Source organism: Dryas octopetala, chromosome 5 (assembly GCF_963921425.1).
Source record: "Dryas octopetala chromosome 5, drDryOcto1.1, whole genome shotgun sequence".
Classification (NCBI taxonomy): domain Eukaryota; kingdom Viridiplantae; phylum Streptophyta; class Magnoliopsida; order Rosales; family Rosaceae; genus Dryas; species Dryas octopetala.
The window spans coordinates 8,829,131-8,837,029 of NC_141370.1; positions in this window are offsets into that span (position 1 = coordinate 8,829,131).

A 7,899-nucleotide genomic window follows, 5' to 3' on the forward strand; every position below is an offset into this window, starting at 1 on the left:
AAAAATTTTAATAAACAAATTTCTTAAAAAAATTAAAATAAAAAAAATTTCTTAAAATAAAAACCTTTCCCACTCCTCCTTTCCCAGCCTTGCCCCATGTAGCATCACCCTTCAGCCCTAGCCCCGTCCCCCTCCCCTCCCCTCCCCCACCCAACCAGCCCCCACCCCAGCCCCTCTCCCTGCTCGACCCACCCTCCTCCTCCACCTCAGTCCCGTCGCACCCCTTCCTCCCCAGCCCCAACCCTGTTGCACCCCTTCCCCTAGCTAGCCTCTCTCCTTGCCCACACCCTCTCCCTCCCACCCCAGCCCCCCCACCATCCTCTCCCTTTCCCGCCCCCACCTAACCCTCCCCCCGCCCCGCCCCGCCCCATCCTCCCACCTCTCCTTGCCCAACCCACCTTCACTCCTGGGTCATTATCTTTACAGGCTTACTGTGATGCAGACTATGCTGGGGCCAGATGATCGGCAGTCTACAGGTGGTTCATGTGTTTATCATGGTCATACTCTTATTTCCCAAAGTTCCAAGAAACAGGGGGAGTTTCTCGTTCAAGTACATAGGCCGAGTATCGCCAACTTGCCTATACTGCTGCAATTTTGTCTTGGTTTCGATCCATATTCAAGGATCTCCATCTATTTCTTACTTGCCCTCGGTTATGGTGTGGTAATATTAGTACTACCATTTCTTTGGTTGAAAATCTGTTCTCCACCACTATGTTCGTGAAAAAGTGGTTAGGAATAAGCTTGATGTTTGTTATGTCTACTCAAGATCAAGTTGATGATGTTCTTACTAAAGGGTTATCCACCACTCGTTTTCGGTACTTGATCTCCAAGCTGCCAGTCTGTCCTCATCCTCTCAGCTTGCGGGGCTGTGAGAAGAGTTCACCTACATAATTATCCTTGTGTTTATATATTACTCTCTCTCTTTATTTCTCTTTATTGTCATATAACTCCTGTAACTCCTAAAACTCGATCTTGTAACTCTCCATTGATGTAATGCTGTAACTCCTGTAACTACTCTGACTTAAACTCTGTTATTTCATGATATACCACTCCCTTTTCGTTTCAGTAATTTGGCATATTTGCTCCCATTCCCATATATATATATATATATATATATATATATATATATATATATATCATGCCTAGCACTTAGCTAGCTTAGCTAGGCCCCACCTGCCTCCTCTGCACCTCTTAACTCTTTCAATCCCAACAGTGAACAATTCGTCTTAATGCTCATGTCTTGGCCTTTTCCTTCATTCCCACCCTACCTAGCTAGCTTCATTAATCAAACAAGTGTTAAACATTTTAATTACTACATTATATCTATGTTGCAGAGCAGAATGCATGTTTGGAGCTGATCATGTTGTCATTCTAATTTCTCTAGTTTTACTAAAACATATCCATATTGCTAAAATTTCTTAAATATGTTACAGATTCAAGTCCTATGTATTTACCAAATCAAAGGCAGGTCTATCTGCAAAAGTACGTTTCAATGCGGGAAAAATCAATATATATTCGAGATTCTAAAACAAACAAACATACCCACTAATTAATTAAAGCTAGCTGCTCTCTTTATTCTTTAGCTCTTAGAAATCGAGCTATGGAAGCCAGGCCAACCCACACAATATATAAGCCCATGTCCTTGTGTATTAGTTTCTCCTCACAAGACATACATAATTTGGTGAACCGAAATCATTATTCTCTCCTACAGAGTCACACCCTCAGATAACAATACAAGTGCAGAGATTTTTTTTCTGCAGTGATTTTTCTTCTGCAAAAACCAAACCCATACAGACATGCAAGAAGGTTAGTTGGTGGACTGACGTCACTGACCTTACTTCCTTCTTCACCTCTTCCACTTTTAAACCAAACACTTGATTATCTTCTTTTTCCCTCAGTCACATCCTCACACAATGACAACACCTTTACGTCCTCTTGCTTCAATCGTCCATTAATCCCACTTTCCTTCACTGTTTTTTCTTTATCAAGAGCTTAAATCAAACACTTGTTGCATGTGGGATCACACACTTGCAATTTCAAAAATCTCCAGGAACATAATCTGCCCAAAACACCAAAACCCAGTCGTGTTTCGTTTTCATTAGCTTGGCATCATAGATTCTGACCCCGAGGAAGTAGAGTTGGCGTTGGGCTAGGTTTGAAATGTCTTACGGTTCAGAAAAACAAACGGATATTAGCGAGTCTTTGTTAAAGGTGTACGAGTACAAGAATTACAGAAAACTAAAGAAAGGTAGTCTCAAGGTTCAAAATTCTGATTCAACTTTTAGTTGCCCATCCCATGTTGCTCTGGGACAAGCAAGCAAGATTACCCACTGAAGGAGCTTCTACAACATGCTTCTGATATTGGCAGAGGATCACTCAGCAGGAAGGTGAAAGAGAAAGCAGGGCACTTGGCTTTGGAGAGGTACATAAATACACATCTTGATGTGAAGAGTAGTGGGTCAGAAGACTCAGAACCTGCATCCAGGGTTGAATGCCCCACAAAGGATCATGACCAGTTGTTTGTATGGCCTTGGAATTGGATGGGCATTGTGGCAAACATTAAATCTGAGTTAAGAGTTTGGAAAAATGTTGAGGGAAGTCGTTCCAAACTTAAAACCCAGTTGGAAAAAAACGTTTTTGCCCTGTGGGGGTTCACCCCTTATGGAATGTTCAGGTTAGCTCTGAATTTGCAGTTGTAGAATTTGAGAACAACGTACTGTGAAGGTTTCAACAATGCAATTTCCTTTGAGAAGAGTTTTGAAACTGATCATTGTGGAAAAAGTGACTAATCAAGGAGAGCAATTGTATGGATGGGTGGCCCGGGATGATGATTATATTTCGAGATGCATTGGAGGTGATTACCTTCACAGGCATGGAGAAGTGAAAACTGTTTCTGCTGAGGAAGCAGAAGATCATATGAAAACAATAAGGGCCTGTTTGGAAACATGTATTTCATGGGGTGGATTTGTATTTGAGAGCTCAAATCCAAATCCACCTGTTTAGATTAATTAGACTCTTGATCCCTTATTCAGACTTTGTGAAACCCAAATCGAGGCATGAATTGGGAAATTATACCATTGGAGGACACAATTAGGAACCTTGCTACTGGATTTTGTAATATTAGCTGGTGTACCCTGCTTTTACTGCTCCACACGAATCTTCATCAAGCTTAGGCTTTCTTGGACTACTGCAGTTTAGTCCTCAGTTTTCACTAGATTGATCTTACAGTAGATCTATTTTGTTTGGTTTCTCGATCTACTTACACGTAGCTACTTTAGCTAGTAGGTGGTTGTTTCTCCATTATCCCTGCATTTGATGTAGTTGCCTGGTTGGTGTATAAACAATTAAGATAATTACAAAAAAGTCTATTTTAGAACCTTTTGTACAAAAAAATTCACTTAAAAAGTTGAATGACAAATAAGTCCACTTTTTTGTACAAATAAATCATGGTTATTTTTTTTCCATGATTTTTTTTTTGAAAACTAAACAAATTGCCACAGTAACAATGATTGCTACTATTAAACAGTAGCAATTAATAGAGTATTTTTACGATTTAAATAATTATTGTCCCACAGTAACAATAATTGTTACTGCTATTGTGCCTTTTGACAATTTAAATAGTTACTGCCTCATAGTAACAATAATTGCTACTGTAAAAAATTAGCAATTAATAGAGTATTTTTGTAATTTAAATAGTTACTGTTCGATAATAACAATGATTGCAACTGTCAAACAATTAATAGAGTGTTACTAGTAAAATTAAGATTTTTATTGTAAAAGCTTGCATTTGATTTGATTTGATTTGATTGCATTGCACCAAGTAATAAGAACTACCATGATTGGACCAGTGAATTTTGAGTTGCATGTGAGTGCATGAAGGGGGGGCATAGCACATAAAAAGTAGTGTTTTTTTTTTTTTTGGCCATTGAAAAAATAAAAGTAGTGTTGTTAAATAAAGGGATTGTAGTAGTTTGTAGGGCTCACCAAAAAGCCCACGGCCCGAAGCCCACCTGAAGCTCGCCCGGCTCATTAGGTCCGAAGCCCGATTTGGCCGGAAATTTGGGCCGGCCCGGTCCGAAAATCTCTTGGGTTGGGCTTGGGCCATCCCCTTGAAGCCCATGGGCTGCCCGAAGCCCGGCCCATTTAGGCCCACCCAAAGCCCAATTTGGGAATCATAACATATTTAATAGGTTTTTCGTTTGTTTACTCTAATAAATTATTAATAATAAATTATTAATATGCTTATTAAGTTATTATATAATACTATAATATTAGTAAATAGTAATTAATAGTGTAAACTATGTAATACCATAAATAATAAAGTAATAAACTTTTAAAATTATATACAATATTACAACTATAATAAAACATAAATGTATATGTGTATATACAACTTTTATAATACAATTATAATTAAAGTTATTAAACCACGATCGTCAATTCATTAATTCAACGATCTGAACCGTTCATTTTCTATTTTCATACTCAAAGATCATCCTTATAAAAAATTGGCTGAATCGGAATTCATCTATCCATTCGATTATCATTAGAAAAATTACGATCGTTCATTAATTTGACCACCGTTACGTCACTTTTACATCTCCAATTAAGCTAATTTTTTGCAAAAATTCTCTTTGAGTGAGGAACTAAAACTTGAACGGTTTGGATCGTTGAAAACACGATCGATATGTGAGCTTTTACATATAAATACACTTGAAGAGTATAATTCTAATAACTTTCCCATTGAAACCTTGTTGTTTCCATAATTATAAAGACCACAACGTAATTTCAACAATCTGACCCGTTCATTTTCTATGTTCATAGTCAAAGATCATCCGTACAAAAAATCGACTAAATCGAAATTTATCTACCCATTCGATCATCATTAGAAAAACCACGACCGTTCATTAATTCGACCACCATTATGTCACTTTTACATCTCCGATTGAGCTAATTTTTTGTACGAATTATCTTTGAGTGAGGAACTAAAATTTGAACGATTCGGATCGTTGACAACACAATTGCATCGTTTGTTTATAAAAATATGTAATAAAATATATAATAAAACATATGTACATTTATGTTTTATTATAATTGTAATGTTGTATATAATTTTAAAAATTTCTTATTTATGGTATTACACTATTACTAACATAATAGTATTATATAATAACTTAATAAGCATATTAATAATTTATTGAAGTAAACAAACGAAAGAGCTATTAAATATGTTATGATTCACAAACTTGACAAATAAACTAGTCAGCTCAGTTGGTTGAAAGTTAAAGCTTGTTATGTGAGGTCTCATGTTCAAATCACAACATAGCCCAAATCTTATATTTTTTTTTGAAGATATATATGTGTCTAAACAGGCTTTGGGCCCATTTTAGGCCGCCCGTTCGGGCCTAGCCCGACCAGGCCCTTCAAGCCCGTAAGCCAAAGCCCGATGGGCGGGCCTTGGGCTTGTGTATTAAAGCCCAAGCCCGGCCCGGTCCGAAAACCCTATTGGGTTTCTATAATTCAAGCCCGAGCCTGGCTCGAACCCGAAAAATTTGGGGCGGGCCATTGCCGACCCCTACTAGTTTGTTCATAAAAAGCAAGCAGGTGAATAACCTTTTTGTGTTACAAACTTACAATTACTGCTTACTGACATATATATGTGGCTACTGACAAACAAAAGAGGAGGATACTGGATACGTAATACAAGCGAGCATTAATTAATATAGGACTGGCTGGATATCCTTTTTTTTGCAACCGGGCCCAGTTGGTATAGAGGGGTCTAAATCTAGCCTTTCAAAAAAAAAATCCTAAACAATTTTTCAAATAAAAAATTAATAACATTTTATATTAATTTGGTATGTTAATAACTTAATTGTTTGGTTATTGATAACATTTTATGGTGAACCAGTTTTTAAATCGAATATTATTGTTAAATATATATATAATGTTTTTGTCATACCAGACACATTTTAGTTATTTTTGTTTTTAGAAAATATTTTCAGATGATGTTACCAAACACATTCTCATATTTAAAAAATATAAATTTATTTTCTCATTTTCATTTTACAAAATGAAGTTACCACACGACCTTAAAGACTCATATTTCAATTTTGTGAAAATTTTAGCAATAGGACATGACATTTACACCTTTTTGCAGTTGAAGATGTCATTTTTAATTTGTTCCAATTGAGAACTCTACTTTGAGTTAAGTTTCAATCAAGGATTTCTGTCTGTTAAATGGGTCACATGACTTGTTCATGCTTCACTTGGAGGGATATTTTCGTCTTCTCATCCACATAGCCAATGGGTTGAGGCCACGTGGACAACACACTAATAAACATGATTTTAAATTCTAATATAAGAATTTCCAAAAAAAAAAATAAAAAAAATATTTAATTATAATATTTTACAATAAAACAAAAAACAAAAAATACCCAAACCCCTCTCTCTCTTCCGTTCCACCAGTCCAACCAGTCCATCGACAACAACCACCATCACCATCCTCACCTCCCTTTTCTTCCCAACAACAATCCACCACCACCACCACCACCATCCTCTCTTCCCTTCTCTTCCTGACAGCAACCCACCATCACCACACCATTCTCTTCCCTTCCACCAGTCCATCCCCCAACCCATGCCCCCCAACCAAGGGCCTGCCCCACCTTCTTCCCCCCCCCCCCAACCAGCCCCGTCCTCCCGATGATGATGAAAGTGTAGCAGAAAGGTGGATCATTTTTTTCATTGTTTTTTAATTTTTTATAATTTCTTTTTATTTTAAAAAGATTTTATTATTAATTGGTCTTCGTGGCAATGGCAAGGGAAAAAACAAAAATACCCCTCCAGGTGAAGCATGTGCAAGTCATATGACCCATTTAACAGACAGAAATCCTTGATTAGAACTTAACTCAAAGTGGAGTTTTTAATTAGAACAAATTAAAAGTGATATTCTCAACTGCAAAAAGGTGTAAATGTTGTCCTGTTACCAAGGAGTGAAATTTCAAAAATTTCGCCGAAATTTTCGTTTTTTGGGGGTCCCGAAATTTTATACCATACCAGTTAATTTTCGTTAACTTTTCGGCGAAATTTCGGTAAAATTTCGGCCGAAATTTTGAAGTAGCCTCATGTTCATTTTTGTAAATTGTCATCAAAATTTCGCCTAAATTTCGACGAAATTTTGCGAAATTTTGACGAAATTTGGCGACTATACACTCAGATCTGCATCTGCCCAGCCCCATTTCCTTCCATTTTCATCTCTCAGATCTCTCTCTATCTCTCTTCTTTGTCTTCTCCCCTGCGCAAGACCTTTCTTTCTCTCTTTTCTAGTTCTCTGTCATCTTTCTCTCTCTGTCTTCTCCCCCTGCAACAGAACCGGCGCCACCCAATTGCCTCCGGCCTCCAACGTGACCCCCTGCCTCCTCCCCGATCGTGGCCTCCGGTGTGACCCCCTACATCCTCCCCCATCGTGACCCCCTTGTTCTGTAAGCTAGGCTGCAAGTCTGCAACCAAATAGTCTGCAACTAAGTCTGCAAGTCTGCAAGTCATATGACTTTTTAACTTTGCATATTAGATATTTGTGGTTCACAGCCACTTCACAGTTCACTCATCTAAAAGACTAAAATCTAATATATTCTTAAAAACAAAATATCTAATATGACTTTTTTAACTTTGCATATTGGATATTTGCCAAATATATAAAAAAAATCGTTTCTTCTGAAAATTGAATTTTTTTTTTATCTAGCTAGAATTATGGCTGACTTGATTTATTTTTTGTGTTTTTTCACACATTTTAAATTTTAAATTATGTTTTAGAAAGTGTAAGCCTTTTAACAATTTAACATAAACGCTTTAATAATCTACACAACTGTTGGTATCAATATCCATTTGACTTGATGTTGGTAC